This window comes from Perognathus longimembris, chromosome 6, assembly GCF_023159225.1.
Source record: "Perognathus longimembris pacificus isolate PPM17 chromosome 6, ASM2315922v1, whole genome shotgun sequence".
NCBI lineage: Eukaryota > Metazoa > Chordata > Mammalia > Rodentia > Heteromyidae > Perognathus > Perognathus longimembris.
This window is the reverse complement of record NC_063166.1, coordinates 17905671-17923096: the sequence shown is the minus strand read 5'-3', so window position 1 is coordinate 17923096 and position 17426 is coordinate 17905671. Positions and strand designations below refer to the sequence as shown.

At 40.1% G+C, this 17426-nt stretch overlaps 1 long non-coding RNA gene across 1 annotated transcript; it reads left to right on the top strand.

Annotated features, from left to right (window-relative positions):
• The first annotated feature begins 6056 nt into the window (after positions 1–6056).
• LOC125352952 lies at positions 6057–7581 on the top strand. Its single transcript, XR_007211217.1, has 2 exons — positions 6057–6156; positions 7519–7581. It is a non-coding gene; the product is annotated as an uncharacterized LOC125352952 (long non-coding RNA).
• Positions 7582–17426: the final 9845 nt, after the last annotated feature.

The window sequence follows — 17426 nt, the reverse complement described above, 5'->3', positions numbered from 1 at the left end:
TAAGGAAGTCATTAACATCCTGATAAATGAAATGCATGGAAAAATAGATTCAAAACACAACTAATTAAAGAAGAAATTACCACAATGAAAGCTGATCTGGCAACCATAAACAGCTCACTCGCCTCAATGCAAACCACACTCGAAGCCACATCACAAAGAATTGACCATCTTGAATCACGAGTCTCTCTTTTGAATGATGATTCAGCTGATAAGGACCAGAAGATTACCACACTCCAAGAAACTGTCAAACTCTAGGGCAGACTAATCCAGGAGATAGTGGACAGGGAGAAGAGATATAATCTGCATATAATCAGAATAGATGAAGGAGAGGAGTATCAGAACAGAGGCACACAACACATATTCAATAGAATTATTACAGAGAATTTCCCCAATCTCAAAAGAGAAAACCTCAACGAAATAACAGAAGCATATAGAACACCTGGCAGACTGGACCCTGGAAAAGACACCCCCAGACACAGTATAAACAAAGCCTCAGATTTCAAATATAAGGAATATATTCTGAATGCAGTCAAAACAAAGAAAGAACTATATTACAATGGAAAAAAGATCAGAATCACAGCAGACCTCTCTCCATAAACTTACAACGCACGAAGAGCCTGGAAGAAGACAATCCAAGTCCTCCAGTCTGACAACTGACAACCCAGAATTAGATACCCAGCAAAATTAGAATTTGCTTTTGAGGGAATAACCAGATCTTTCCATAGCAAAGAGGAACTAAAGGAATATGTGAACAAAAAAACAGCATTACAGCGAATTCTAAGAGGGGAACCCCCCCCCAACAGAAAATGTACAGGACCTCCAGACCAAAACAGAAAGAAACTACAACAGCCAGAGCCCAACAGGAAGAGCAGGTCAATAATGACAAAAAAGAAGAAAGAGGAAACACAGCCTAATGAAAATTGCAAGAAAAAAATCCACACCTATCCATCATCTCTTTGAATACAAATGGTATAAATTCTCCGATAAAGACAAGCAGACTGACAAAGTGGATCCGTAAACAAAAAATTGCTATCTGTTGTCTTCGAGACCCCTCTTAAAGCAAGAGACAAAAACAGGCTCCGAATGAAAGAAAGGAGCAAGATCTTCCAAACAAATGCACCAACCAAATTGGCAGGGGTAGCCATCCTGATTTCAGACAAGCTAGACTTCTCATTAAAATCAGTTCAAAAGGATAAATAAGGACACTACATTTTAATACAAGGAAAAATCCAGAATCAAGATATCATGGTGATAAGTTTATAGTCACCGAACAAAAGGGGCCTTAAATTTGTGAAACAAATTCTTTCAGATCTACAGAACAAGATAGACCCAAATACAATCATAGTGGGAGATTTTAATACTCCACTCTCTCCAAGAGACAGATCCAACACACAGAGGATTACCAAGGGAGCCGAAGACCTAAGTAACACCATATCCCACATGGATCTGACAGATCTATACAGAGTTTTTTACACTACAGAGACCCAATACACATTCTCAGCAGCCCATGGAACATACTCCAAATAGATCATGTCATAGTCCACACAAAGAATCTCAGCAAATACAAGAGTATTAACGTTATCCCATGGATTCTATCTGATCACAGTGGAGTCAAGGTAACCCTCAATAACAAAGGATACCACAGAAACTACACAAATACTTGGAGGCTAAACCCCTCACTGTTATCTAACACTTGGGTCATAGAGCAAATTAAAGACGAAATTAACCAATTCATAAGCCACAATGACAATGAAAATACATCATAAAGAAACGTATGGGATACAGCAAAGGCAGTGTTGAGGGGCAAGATCATTGCCCTCGGTGCACACATTAAGAATGGAATCAGAACAGGCAAATAACCTCATGATGCAGCTAAAAGAAATGGAGAAACAAGAAAAAATTGAATCTAAAATGACTAGGAGGAGAGAGATCACAAAATTAAAGAAGAGATAAATCTGATTGAGGATAGAAAGACCGTTCAACAAATAAAACTAAATGCTGTTTTTTTGAGAAATAAATAAAATTGACAGCCCCCTTGCAAGACTTACAAAAAAGAAGAAGAGAAGAGACTCATATCCATAAGGTCAGGGACTCCACCAGAAAAATTACAACAAATACACAGGATATTCAAACAATCATAAGGAACTATTATTTACTCACTAAATAACGAAAATTTTACAGAAATGGATCAATTCTGAGAGAAGAATAAACTGCCCAAACTGAATCAAGAAGAAATAAATCAACTAAATAAACCAATAACTTAAAGGAAGATACAGGATGTAAACAGAGCCTCTCAACAAAGAAAATCCCAGGCATGGATGGACTCACCAATGAATTCTATAAAATATTCAGTGAGGAGCTAATACCAATACTCCTCAAACTCTTCCACAAAATAGAAACAGAGGGAGAAATTCCAAACCTGTTTGATGAAGCTAATATTATACTCATTCCCAAAGCAGGCAAAGATCCCCCCCGAAAAGAATTACTCAATATCATTAATGAACACAGATGCAAAGCTCCTCCACAAAGTATTAGCTAACAGGATCCAGAAACTGATCAAGAAAATTATACATCATGATCAAGTAAGTTTCATCCCACAGATGCAAAGATGGTTCAAGATCCACAAATCAATAAACATAATTCACCACATAAACAGAGCTATGACCAAGAACCACTTCATCATCTTAGCCAATGCCCAAAAAGCTTTTGACAAAATACAACACCCATACATGTTAAAAGCACTGGAGAGAACAGGAATAGAGGGAACAGTCTTTAAAATAATAAGAGCCATATACAACAGACCAACTGCTAATATCATATTAAATGGGGAGAAACTAAAACCACTTCCCCTAAACTCAGGAACAAGACAAGGATGCTCACTCTCCCCGATTCTATTCAACATACTTCTGGAATCCCTAGTCATAGTAATCAGGGAAGAGAAGGACATCAAAGGGATACACATTGGCAAGGAAGAAATCAAACTACTCCTATTCACAGATGACATGATTTTACATCTGAAGGACCCAAAAAATTCAGTCCCCAAACAACTAGACCTAATAAACCATTTTGGCAAAGTAGCAGGATACAAAATCAACCCACAAAAATCAGCAGCTTTTCTGTACACCAGCAATGTACAAGCACAAAAGGAAATTATTGAAATAATACAATTTACAATAGCTAAAAAAACAATAAATTACCTTGGGATTAACCTAACTATAGACGTGAATGACCTATTTAATGAGAACTATAAAAATCTAAAAAGGTAAATCAAATTGGACACCAGGAGATGGAAAGACCTCCCATGCTCATGTGTAGGCAGAATCAATATAGTGAAAATGGCCATATTGCCCAAAATGTTATACAAATTCAATATACTCCCCATCAAGATCCCAGCTACATTCTTCACTGAAATAGAGAAAACAACCCATAAATTCATATGGAACAGCAAAAGACCTAGAATAGCCAAAACAATTCTAGGCAAAAGAAGCAATGCAGGAGGAATCACAATATAAGACTTCAAGTTCTATTATAGAACCATCATAACAAAAACAACCTGGTACTGGCATAAAAACAGACCTGAAGGCCAACGGAATAGGATAGAAGACCCAGAAATAAAGCCACATTCTTAAGTCAGCTGATATTCGACAAAGGAGCTAAAGACATACAATGGACAAAAAACAGCCTCTTCAACTACTGGTACTTGGAAAACTGGGCATCCACATGTAGAAAACTCAAAGTGGACCCTAGCCTATCACTATGCACCAAGATCAACTCAAAATGGATTAAGGACCTCCACATCAGACCTGAATCCTTGAAACTACTGAAGGACAGAGTAGGAGAGACGCTAGCACTTATAGGCACAGGTAGGAACTTCCTGAATGTAGTCCCAGGGGCACAACAGATAGGGGAGAGACTCAACAAATGGGACTACTACAAAATAAAAAGGTGTTGCACAGCTAAAGACATAACCACCAAACTAGAAACACAGCCAACCATATGGAAAAGGATATTCACCAGCACAGTGACAAATGCCTAATATTCGTCATCTACAGAGAACTCAAAAAACTACCTGCCTCCAAATTCAGTAAACCAATTATTAAATGGGCAAAGGAGCTACAGAGAGACTTCATAGGATAAGAGATTAAAATGGCAAAGAAACATATAAGGAAATGTCCAACATTTCTGTCAGTAAAGGAAATGCAAATAAAAACAACCCTGAGATTCCACCTCACTCCAGTTAGACTAGCCTATACTCTGAACTCAGCCAACAACAAATGCTGGAGGGGATGCTGGGAAAGAGGAACGCTTCTCCACTGTTGGTGGGAGTGTAAACTAGTACAACCACTCTAGAGAACAGTGTGGAGGTTCCTCAACATGCTCACCATAGACATACCCTATGACCCATGCATACCTCTCCTAGGCATCTATCCTGAACAACAGATCTCAGGATATTAAAAAGACATCTGCACATTCATGTTTATCGTGGCACAATTGACAATAGCCAAAATATGAAAACAACCCAGATGCCCCTCTACAGATGAATGGATCCAAAAATTGTGGTACCTATACACAATGGAATACTACATAGCAATTAGAAATGATAAAATATTGGTATTTGCAGGGGAATGGTCAGAACTTGAACAAATAATGTTGAGCGAGACAAGCCCAGAACACAGAGAACAAAGGGGCATGGTCTCCTTGATATATGACTGTTAAGGTGGAGGGACAGTAGAAAGCAGGTCGGCGAAACAAAAAACTTCTTTTCAAATGGTATTTCCACATGTTTGGGTCAGCGAACTTACATTATGTATCTAAAACCAAACAACAATTAAACATAAAAAGGTCTAGAATAGTCCTATCAGTGGATCACAATAGCTCAACAGCTATGTACATATGATCATATAAGATGAGGATAAGCAAAAAACAACTCCAAGAGAAGGACACAGGAAGATTCTATTGTTGACATTACATTTAAAGTTCTAGGTGAATTTCCTTTGGCATACATTACATGGTTACTGTATATGATTTGGGTACACTGGGTATCATATATATGCCTACCTTATCTAGGGAAGGGAAAGAAAAATGAGGGTGTAAGATATCACAAGAAATGTACTCACTGTCTTGTTATGTAACTGTACCCCTTTTGCACAACACATTGTCATCAAAATTTAATTAATTAAAAAAAGAGACTGGCAAAAGTGGCTAAAAATCCATAAAGAAGTCTACACAAATGACCACTGTATCTGCCAGCAGAGTTGGTTGTCTTGGGATGTCCTGTCCTAAGTGGATTCACAAGAAAATTTGGAGGTGAGGAAACAGAATGGAGGCATGCTGAGCCATCTGATACCTTTTGTACAAGAGGAAGCAGAATCATAGATTTAAATTTTCACAGAAAACTCAATGACTTGCAAGTGGTTATCATATTAAACCAGAAGGAAATATAGAAATTACCCAAGGCAACCAAAATGTATTGTCTGGCTTCTATATGAAACTGATTTCAGCAGCAGGGTAGGAGTGGCTCACATCTGTAATCATGGCAGAATTTCCTAATCTCAGTGTTTAAAGGCAGTCTGAACAGAAAAGTCCACAAGACACTGTCTCCAAAATAACCACCAAAAAATGTTTGGAGGTGAGGCTTAAGTGGAAGAATACTAGCCAGGCAAGCAAGCTAAGCAAAGCCTAAGTCCTAGGTTGAAACTCTGAGCCCTGTAAAAGCAAAGAAACAAAATCACACAATTCATTTGCACTAAACAGACGTACGGGTCCAAAGGGATTCCAAATGAGAAATAGAACTCCACCATCATGCAGAGGAAAATAACTCTGGGAGACCCCAGAAGTGGACTGCTTAAAAGAGGTGTGCAGTGTGTTCAGATTCTTATAAGGGGCACTGATTCTGATTGGAAGATCAAGGAAAACCTAAATCAGGTCAGTTGACTACACAGCCTGAGAAAGATTTGAGGAACTTTAACTCCTTCTCAATCAGCAGTGAAAGTACAGTTAAAACTTAAACTATTGAGCCCCAAATCCTCATGGTTGCTTACATAAAGACTAAAGGTTCTGGGTAATTATTTATAACCAAGGGATATAAATAAATTTCAAAAAGCTGAGAGAAATTTATGTGCAAGAATTGAAGATTCTGCATTCTTCCTCCTTCAGGTTAGTTTGCTTTTTTGATGTTCTGTTTTTGAGAGGTGGTCATGGGTCTTTGACCATTTGAGAACAGTCTAACTTGATAATTTAGGCTAGATATTGTGGGGGAAAGAACATGTTTCTTGTGAGATAATTATGAAGATGGTAGAGTGATGCTTTTTTTCTAAAAGGAATATTGGAAGGAAGGAAGAATGGGAGACAAGGAGAGAGAAAGAAGAAAAGAGAGAAAGAAGGAAGGAACAAAGGAAGTAGAAAAGAGGAAGAAAGGAAGGAAATAGATTAACACAGAGAATTACCTGAAGCAATTACAGGTTACAAGTGATTTTCCTCTTTACACTTAAGGGTTTATTGGAATTAGACATTTCGGCGTAAGATTCTCATATTAAGCTCATTTCTATTGGGCACATGGTCATTGGTGACAAAATTCATTTTTTTATAATTTGATTTTTTTCTTATTTTTTGTCAAAGTGATGTACAGAAAGGTTACAGTTTCATACGTTAGGCATTGGATACATATCTTGTACTGTATGTTACATCCTCCTTTATTCCCCCCTCCTTTCTGACTTCTCTTCATGTCATGCCCCTCTCCAGCTGACTGTCAGGAGGCCCTGCAAGTCTCATACTGGGAAGTGCAGCTGCAGCCTCATTTGACACCAGTTCTGTCCTACCTTCACATCCTACTGTCAAATTCCACTGCACTCATGTACTCCAGCCAATCTGTTTCTGCTGGTTTCTCTGAAAGCTGGCAAGGAATTCAGTTGTAATAAGTGTAGGGGGGGAAGGGTCAGTCAGACAAAGTCCTTTCACCAAATAGAAAAAGAGAATTCCAGAAGCACAACATTCCAGTTACTTATTTGACAAAGTTTAATGAATAAAGGAATAAGCCAGTGGTCAGTGAACTCTTAGATTTAGATTCCCTAGATGTAATTTGTGTGAACTGTATAATCTTCTCTATTAAATTAACTGTCCTATGGTGTGAATTGGAATGTAAGCACATAGTTTTAATTTTCACAGTAGTTAGTAAATCCCTGACCACTCTATTTTGCAAATGAATACTGGTTTTGATTTCAAATTTTAATTCTCTCCCTCTCTGTCTCTCTCTCTCTCTCTCTCTCTCTGTCTCTGTGTGTCTGAGTGTGTGTGTGTGTGTGTGTGTGTGTGTGTGTGTGTGTGTGTGTGTATGTGAAAACAGAGGTCTGAATTCAGGGCCTTGTGCTTTTGAATGACCTTTTCACTCAAGACTGAGTGTAACTGAGCTTTCCAAGCCTTACAATTATTTACTGACAGATCCAAGACAGGAGTCCACGTTACATAAAATACAGAAATCTTCTCCTCCTCTCCCTGTATTTATTTTTTCATTCTTTTAAGTGAATAAATTGCAGTCCCTGGTGAGGAGACAACCAAAATGTCTACTGGAACAGATGTCAAGAATACAGAGCTAACCATGTTCATGAATGATAACTTAAGCATGACTAAAGAGCAACCCTCAAAGAAAGGTAAAACCATGTCTAGAATCTGGTTGTGAAAATATCAGGCTTTTATGTCATTTCCACTTGCCTTTTATTTTTTTTTATATATTAGCATTCTTTTTACTACTGTCATTCTCAAGAATTCTACATAGCTACAAAACACTTAGTCTCCTAGTCATGTATTCTCATAAGAAATCTTTTTTTTAATTCTTTTTAAAAATTTATTATCAAAGTGATGTACAAAGAGGTTACAATTTCATACGTTAGGCATTGGATACATTTCTTGTACTGTTTGTAACCTCCTCCTTCATCCCTCCCTCTCCCCTCCCTCTTTCCCTCTCCCCCCATGAGTTGTTCAGTTGGTTTACACCAAACATTTTTGCAAGTATTGCTTTTGTAGTCGTTTGTGTTTTTATCCTGTGTCTCTCAATTTTGGTATTCCCTCTCACTTTTCTAGTTCTAATACCAGTATATACAGTTTCTAATGTACTCAGATAAGATACAGTGATAGTGCAGGTACAACCACAGGAAGGGGATACAAGAGGATCATCAACAATAGAAGCTATGGTTTCACATGGCATGCTTTAAGTAATTACAACAGTGATATATCACTCGTTTCCATAACATGGAGTTCATTTCACTTAGCACTATCTTATGCCTTCATATGGGCATAGGTTTTAGTTTCTTGTGATCCTCTGCTGTGACTAGCCTAAACCTGTGCTAATTATTCCCTATGAGAGAGACCATAGAGTCCATGTTTCTTTGGGTCTGGCTCACTACACTTAGTATAATTTTTTCCAAGTCCTTCCATTTTCTTACGAATGGGGCAATGTCACTCTTTCTAATAGAGGCATAAAATTCCATTGTGTATATGTACCACATTTTCCTGATCTACTGACGGGTATCGGGGTTGGTTCCATATTTTAGCTATGACAAATTGTGCTGTGATGAACACTGTTGTGCTGGTGACTTTAGTGTGTTCTTGTTTGTGGTCTTTTGGGTAGATGCCCAAAAGTGGAGATGCTGGGTCATAGGGGAGCTCTATGTTTATCCTTCTAAGGAATCTCCATTCTGCTTGCCAGAGTGGCTGAACCAGTTTACATTCCCACCAACAATGAAGTAGGGTTCCCTTTTGGCCACATCCCCTCCAACAATTGTTATTGTTAGTTTTCTTGATATATGACATTCTTACTGGGGTGAGATGGAATCTCAATGTTGTTTTGATTTGCATTTCTTTTATGGCCAGTGATGTAGAGCACTTTTTCATATGTCTCTTGGCCATTCTCATTTCCTCATCAGAGAAGTCTCTTTTTAGGTCTTTAGCCGACTTGTTGAGGGGGCTATTGGTGCTTTGCGGTTTTGTTTTGGAGGAATGTATTTTTTTTAGTTCTGCATATATATATATATATATATATATATATATATATATATATATATATATATATATATATATATATATATATATATATATACATATATATTTTAGATATGAGGCCTTTGTCTGTTGTATGGCCAGTAAAGATCTTTTCCCAATCTGTGGGCTTTCTGTTTATCTTGCGAGCTATGTCCTTTGCCCTGGAGAAGATCTGCATTTTATGCAGTCCCATTTTTCCATCCTTTCTTTGATTTGTAGCATTTCTGTGTCTTTGTTAAGAAAGCTCCATCCTGTGCCAAAGAGCCCAAGAGTTTCTCGTACTCCTTCTTTTAGTGTTTTCAGAGTAACTGTTTTAATTTCGAGGTCTTTGATCCATTTGGAATTGATTTTGGTGCAGGGCGATATATAAGGATCTAGTTTTAGTTTGTTATAGGTGCTGAACCAGTTTTGCCAGCATCATTTGTTGAAGAGGCTATCTTTCTTTCATCCTATTTTTTTTTTTTTTAGCTCCTTTATCAAAGATTAAGTAGGCACAGTTCTGTGGGGTCATTTCTGGGTCTTCAATTCTGTTCCATTGGTCTTCAGGCCTGTTCTGGTGCCAATACCCAGCTGTTTTTTTATTACTATATCTTTATAATACAGCTTTAAGTTTGGTATTGTAATTCCTCCAGCACTGTTCTTTCTTCTTAAGATTGTTGTTGCTATTCTCGGTCTTTCATTGTTGCATATGAATCCTGGATTGCTTCTTCTATTTCAATAAAAAAAATGGTGTTGGGTTATTAATGGGTATTGCATTGAATTTGTAGATAGCTTTTGGCAATATTGCCATTTGGTCTATATTAATACTCCCAATCCAGGAGCATGGGAGGTTTTTCCATTTCCTTAGCTCTGCCTTAATTTCGTTTTTCATGTTTTGAAAGTTCTCATCATAGAGGTCTTTCACTTGTTTGGTTAAGGTTATTCCTAGGTATTTGATGTTTTTTTGAGGCTATTGCAAAGGAGTTGCTTTCCTGATTTCAGCCTTGGTCTTCGTGTCATTAGCATATAGGAAGGCCGTGGATTTTTTGAGGGTTTATTTTATATCCTGCAACTTTGCCAAAGTTTTGGAACAGCTCTAGTAGCTTGGGAGTAGAGTCTATGGGGTTCTTTAGGTATAGGATCATGTCATCTGCAAACAGAGAAAGTTTAACTTCATCTTTTCCTATTTGGATCCCCTTTATATTTTCTTCTTGCGTAATTGCTCTGGCTAGGAATTCTAGTACTATGTTGAAGAGGAAGGGAGAGACCGGACATCCCTGTCTTACTCCTGATTTTAAAGGGAATGGCTTTAGCTTTTCACCATTTATAATTATGCTTGCTTTTTGTTTGTCATAAACTGCCTTTATTATATTCAGGAGTGTTCCCTGGAATCCCAATTTTTCCAGGGCTTTTGTCATAAATGGGTGCTGGAGTTTATCAGACCCCTTTTCCACATCCAGAGATATAACCATGTGTTTCGTTACCTTGCTCTGGTTGATGTGGTGGATTACATTAATTGACTTGCATATATTGAAACAACTTTGCATCCCTGGGATGAATCCAGTTTGATCGTGGTGTATGATTTTTTTGATGACCTGTTGAAGTCGATTGGCCAGAACTTTGTTGAGAATTTTTGCATCTATGTTCATCAGGGAAATCGGTCTATATTTCTCTTTCCGGGATGAGGGTTATACTGGCTTCATAGAATGTGTTTGGTAGTGAACTTTCTCTTTCAATTTCATTGAAGAGTTTGAGAAATATTGGTGTGAATTCTGTTTTGAAGGTCTTATAGAATTCTGCTGTGAATCCGTCTGGTCTTGGGCTTTTCTTGGATGTTAGATCGCTTATTGCCGTTTCTGTTTCAATGCTGGATAAGGGTCTGTTTAAAAGGGTTAAATCTTCATGGTTGAGTTTGGGTATATCAATTTTTTTTTCTAGGAAATCATCCATTTCTTCCAGGTTCTCAAATTTGTTGGCATAAAGGTTTGCAAAATAGTCCCTTATTGTGTTCTGAATTTTGGTTGTTTCTGTGGAGATATTACCTGTTTCATCTCTGATCTTGTTTATTTGGGTGTGTTGCCTTCGTTTTTTGGTTAGGTTTGCTAGGGGGCTGTCTATCTTGTTAATTTTTTCAATGACCCAACTCTTTGTTTTGTTGATTCTTTCGATGGTTATATTTTTTGTCTTCAATTCATTTAATTCTTATTTGGTTTAAATTATTTGCTTCCATCTATTGACTTGGGATTTGGCTTGCTGTTCTCCTTGAGGAGATTAAGGTGCTTCCTTACGTTGTTGAGTTGCTGTTTCACCAGTTTGTTGGTGTAGGCACTCAGAGAAATAATTTTTCCTCTGAGTACTGCCTTTGCTGTGTTCCAAAGGAGCTGGTACTTTGTTTATTCATCTTGGTTGAATTCCATAAACATTTGAATTTCTGTTCTAATTTCTTCAATGACCCACAGATGGCTCAGCAGTGTGTTGTTTAGTCTCCATAAATTGTAGGATTTTCTGTGGTGGCTGTTTGAGTTTAGCTCTAATTTTATGTGGTTTGAGAGAATGCAGGGAATGATTTTGATACTTCTGAATTTGTACAGATTTTCTTTGTGCCCTAAGATGTGATCTATTTTGGAGAATGTTCCATGTGCTGCTGAAAAGAATGTGTATTCTGGAGTTGCTGAATGAAATTTTCTGTAGATGTCTGTTAAGTCTAGTTGGTCTTTGCAGTTGTTTAGTTCTGTGGTTTCTTTGTTCAGTTTTGGCGTGTTGATCTTCCCAGAAGTGACAGTGGAGTGTTAAAGTCTCCAACTATCAATGCATTTGGGTCTATGAGTGTTTTTAGAGCCAGTAGTGTTTGTTTGATGAAGTTTGGTGCCCCTGTATTTGGTGCATAGATATTTAGGATGGTTATATCCTCCTGTAGGAGAGATCCTTTTATTAGTATATAGTAACCTTCTTTTTCTCTTCTTACCATTTTTAATTTGAGGTCAATTTTATCTGACACTAAGATTGCAAGTCCAGCCTGCTTATGGGGGCCGTTTGATTGGTAGATTTTATTCCAGCCTTTCACTTTTAGAAGGTGTTTGCTTTTGCTGGCTAGATGTGTCTCTTGGAGGCAGCAGAAAGATGGATCTTGATTTTTGATCCAACTTATGAGCCTATGTCGTTTGATTGGAGAATTAAGTCCATTAATTTAGAGAGTTAGGATTGAGAGATGGTCGTTGAAAGGACAGGTCCTGGCCATCCCCGAGGACCAAGCAGAGATAATCATAGGCAGGAGAAGACGTTTCATAAGGACATTTATTAGTGGGGCCATAGTTCCCATAGGAGAGGGAGGTACATAGCGTTTGCACCTTATCCAGGTGGCAGCTTCTCTGTCTGGGGGTAAAGGGAAAGTAGTTAGGTAGTGAATAGGAGTAGCTCATTAGGTTTGGGTGGATGTGGGATTAGTGGGAGGAGCTGAGGATCTGAGCCTAGGGAAATGCTAACATTCCCCCCATTTGTTGTTTATTAATAACAGAAAAGGGGTACCAGGCTGGGAGTATGGGCAGAGGTTGTTTCTTCTGGACCTACTTCATGCTGAAAAGGGGCTGTGGGATACACTGATGGGGGGGACACTCGGGCCTGCACGCTTCTACCACCAGCAGGAGGGCAGAGCATGTCCCGATTGGGGCTAAGCCGAGATGGGGTCTAACTGGCTTAACCACCCGTCCCAAAGCCCCCCTTATGTTTAGAGAAGACTGTGGACATGGAGATTTCGGGGAGCCATCTGGTGAACTTCCATTTATTCAGGGGGTGGACAACTACATTTAAAGCAGTAATGATGGCAGAAGGAGAGGGACTTGGGGTGGCTAGCTTGACGTTAGCGATTGGCTGATCTGGGCTGTTCGTCAAGAGTGGCACCCTAGGACCTCCTCCACGGGCTGACATCATACTGCAATAGAAGCGGCCCTGGGCCCTGGCAGCGCCATTTTGGAGGCTGACACATGGATCCAAGACTGAGATGGGCGGCAGGGCTGGTCCACAACTACCTCTTCCGGTTCCAGACCTTCCAGACCGGGAAGGAGGTAGGAGTGCCTTCCAGCCATGCAGCCCCAGGGCAAGAGGAGGGGAGGGTCAGTTAGGACTGCTCCCCTCTTGGCTACACTCAGCATCCCGACAAGGGGCAAAGTAGTCAGGGGTCCCTTATTAGTCATTTGGCCTGGTACCATTCAAGAAGTATTTGTTTGGCAGTTTGGTTGGTGAAAGTCCTCATCATGTCCACGAGAATGGTTATCAGGGCCAACAGGTGTCATGGTCTCTGCTGGCTACCTCCTGCAGCTTGGGCACATCAAGGACTCACTGGGTCTGGGGTCTTCAGGGTCCAGATCTGTGCTGGGCAAAGAAGTGTAGCAAGAGGATGGCCTTGAACTGCAAGTTCCCAGGTGGTGTCCTGGGTGAGGTATGTTATCCTGTTAAAAGAGACTTTTGAAAAGGTCAGGCAGATGGCTGACAAGTTCACAGGACCAGTTAACATGAACAACATGGGAGAACACACCCTGGGCATAAGCCAGAAAAGTTCCATTAGGAACATAAACCCAATTGTGGCCCATTACAAGGAAGGAGGAATAACTGGACTGGGGGCAGGAAGGAAGTTTTTAGGGATAGTGGACTCATTAGGAGTAACCAGTCAGAAGCTAATACTAATATTACATATATATATGCATATATACACATATCCATATGTATATATGCATATATACATATATGTATATACGTATATGTATATATACACATATATATACATATATGTGTGTGTGTATACATATATATATATATATATATATATATATATATATATATATGTAATGAAGGCAAGAGGGCAAGTTTCTGTCCAGAAGGAAAATAGACAGGTATGGACATTAGGTAGGTAAACAACTATTCTTTTTGATCTCCTGGCTCTGGTTAATTTTGAAAGGGAAAGTTTAAATTGACTCCATTTAAGATGAGACTTCCTCTCCTCTTACTCCTCTTTATGGTTCCTTGTTGTCAGGATTGACCTCATCCTGAAGGTCTAGGTGCTCCTATCTTGGATACCTTGTCCCAGTTGGCATTCACAGGGTTTGAAATCAAGGCCTGGGCACTGTCCCTGAGTACTTCTGCTCGAGGTTAGTGCTCTACCACTTGAGCCCCGGTGCTGCTTTCAGCATTTGGATGCTTCTCTTGAGCCAAGCTTCCAGTCTGGCTGTTTGCTGGTTAGTTGGGAGGTGGAGTATTGTAGGGATTTTTTTTTCTGCCTGGGCTGGCTTCGAACTGCAATCCAAGGAGTCTTAGACATAAAAGCCCTTTTTATTCCAATTAAAGCAACAGGAGAACAATAGGAATAGAGCTTACCTGTAACTTGTTGAGAATTAACCAACAAATACTTGCCAGAGTTCTGCTGTAACACTTAGAGAACAGCAGACTCAATGAGATCTATGTGGCATCAAATCAAATCATATCATTGAACCTTACTGGCAGGTGGAAGAGAACACAAATGAATAACAATGAAGAGGGCAAAGGGTCAGGACAATGTAAAAGTCTCAGCTTCAGCAGATCCGAAGTGGTTGTGTCTTCCATCCCAAATCAGTAGGCTTCGTTATTCAGGTGTGATGGAGGCAGGCAGGAGAGATGAGTTGGATCTGGGTGAGGCTGTAGTGGCATCTCAGAGTCCCCTGGATAGATTGTCACACCTCCTGCTGGGTTGCCTGCAAATTTCTACACAAGTCTGGTTAAAGATATTTGAAATCTCCCAGTATTCCCTGGTTGCTTACTCTGAGTACTATGGCTTTCGTAGGCTGGTGCTCTACTAGTTTAAGCAGGGTGACAACTTTAAACATATTTTAGAAGGTTTGGGCCTTTAACCATCTTCCTAGTCACAAAATCCACACAGACCAAAGGCCAACTAAGTCTGCTTTCTGCAGCAGACACGACAGTTTCTGAGATATAGAGGGGGAAGACACCAATGCTACCCCAAGGCAACCCTGTGGCCACCAAAGACAACTCGGATGTTTTAACCTTGGAGTAAGTCTCGGGTGCAACTCTGTAATGATAGGCCTGTTATAAGCCCAACTCTAATCTTGGGGGGAGGGGAGGGGCAGAGCCTGGGCAGGAGCACTCTGAGCCTGTCAAAATCTTCACAGGACTCCTAGATTCCCTGAGCAGTTTTCCATGCAAGAGAGAGAGAATAAGGAATCATTAGTAGTGAAACCAGGCTGTTTGCGAGTAGACTGTGGAGGCAGGTTCCTGTAGCCACGGACTGCCACAGTCCACATGTCGACCTGTATCTTATAAAGCAAAATATCAATCCTGGGTCAGGAAAATCGAGGTTACCAGCCACATTTGCACACTTTTCCCAAAATTACTCTGGTCCCTTGATCTTAAAGAGTTTATGAGAGCACAGGAGAGAAAAAAATGGAGAGGCAAAATCTTAGTCTATACACTTGACTTTTAGCATAGATGGACATAAAGAATAACACACTGGTTTTACATCATTGTACTTGTACTACATACTGCATATTAGAACCTTTTGGAGTTTATAGACACATTTGCTTGTACCCAAACATGATCAGTTTGGGTTTAAAACCTGGGTTTTTTTCGTTTGGCTTGGAGTCTGGTGATAAGAGTCAGGATTGCCTCCAGGCTGTTCACTGTGACTCCACCCTCAGGCTGCAAAGATCAGTTTAACACAAGACTTTAAGTAAGTTAAAATAGTAGTCAAAAAAGCAAATAATTTTGAATCCATGATGCCAGTTTTTCCATGTTTCACCAATAGACAGACAAACAGACATACAGACAGTTGTGCACAAGCTTTGGGACATGCTTAGAATTTCTTTTTAATTGGCCATTGAAGTTTTCTGTAATTCCAGTGGCAAAATGATATTATTTTGCCCATATTTTAGAACCATGTGGTCAGTTAGAAAACAAAAAACTTTTCTGGCAAACAAAAATTTTCACAGATTATCCGGTGAGGAAATGGAGAAGCCACATTTTGAGAAACCAGTTCAGCTCCAATGGGGAGCTGAAGTGGGATGGTATGACCAGAGAAGGTCCAGGAGATGGGAGACAGGACACACAGAACACAGACACATGGCAAGGCGTAATGGCGGCAGAGCTGCTCAGAGCCTTAGCAGGCCCACAGCAAGATACCTTCACCTTCCAGTATTGAATTGGAAGGCACATTTGAATTGCAAGGCACCAGTTATAGAGATAAGGATGGGAGGCAGGGTTGCCAGGGGCTTGAGTCTCCACATCCCTGCCCAGCTTTGAGGAATTTGGCATGCCCATTAGCTGAGGGATGGGTGGGACTACACCTCCAAGAGTTTCTGGAACCTTGATGGAAGCAAGATGGCACTGCTAAAACCAATTCTATTGTCTACCACGTGGTCAATGGTAAAGAAAACTTAGGATTTAGCCAACAACAAGCAGAATTTAATGGAATCTCCAAGCTTAACAAACATCAATAACAAGAACAGAAAACCTTTCTTTGTGTCTTTCAAAGCAGATGTTAACCAAATATTGGTACCTTTGGAAGCTGGTACCAGCCCATCCTACAGGCAGAGTTTAGAGCGAGGCAGAAAGAGAAAGAAAGAGAGAGAGAGAGAACTCCATCAGCCCGAGTGCTTATAGAAGTTATATAAGTCCTGAGAATATTCCAAATTTGTAAGATTGGGCTCAAACTTGAGCAGGTTTTAGATTGTGTCCCTCCCATGGTAAGTGATTAGTGGAGCTGAGGAGTTAAATACCAGTTGTCCTCTGCATTACTCTGGTGAGCTGAAATGTAGGAGACAATCAGCAATGAGGTCTTCACCCCAGTTCCTGTGTCTCAGACTGAGCGTGGAGTGTGGCCCTGAAGCCATGGCCCACTGGCCCTATGCTACAGTCATTTATAGTGGGGCTCGAAACTTGGCGTCAAGATTTTTAGTGTGGCCCTGAAGCCACGGCCCTGTGGCCCCATGGTAAATCGGAAAATCGGATCTGAGCCTCAGGTTAGATCACTTATCCTGGGTGTGAGGGCAAATTTTTGTAGATTGTCATGGTGGATGGAAGTACAGTGCTAAGTCAGGAGAAGTTACATCGGTGGTTCTCTGGGTGGGCTTTGCACAGCAGAATAGGTCCCGGTGGCAGCTTGGACCCCCCAGAAATAGGGGAGCAAATCCATCAGGGAACCTATCCCAGGTTCAGCACCAATGAAAGGACAGGTCCCCGCCATCCCAGAAGAACATGCGGAGATAATCACAGGCAGGAGAAGAAGGTTCATAAGGAGGTTTATTAGTGGGGCCATAGTTCCCACGGGAGAGGGAGATACATGGCATCTGCACCTTATCCAGGTGGCAGCTTCTCTCTCTGGGGGTAAAGGGGAAGTAGGTAGGTAGTGAGTAGGAGCAGCTCACTAGGTATGG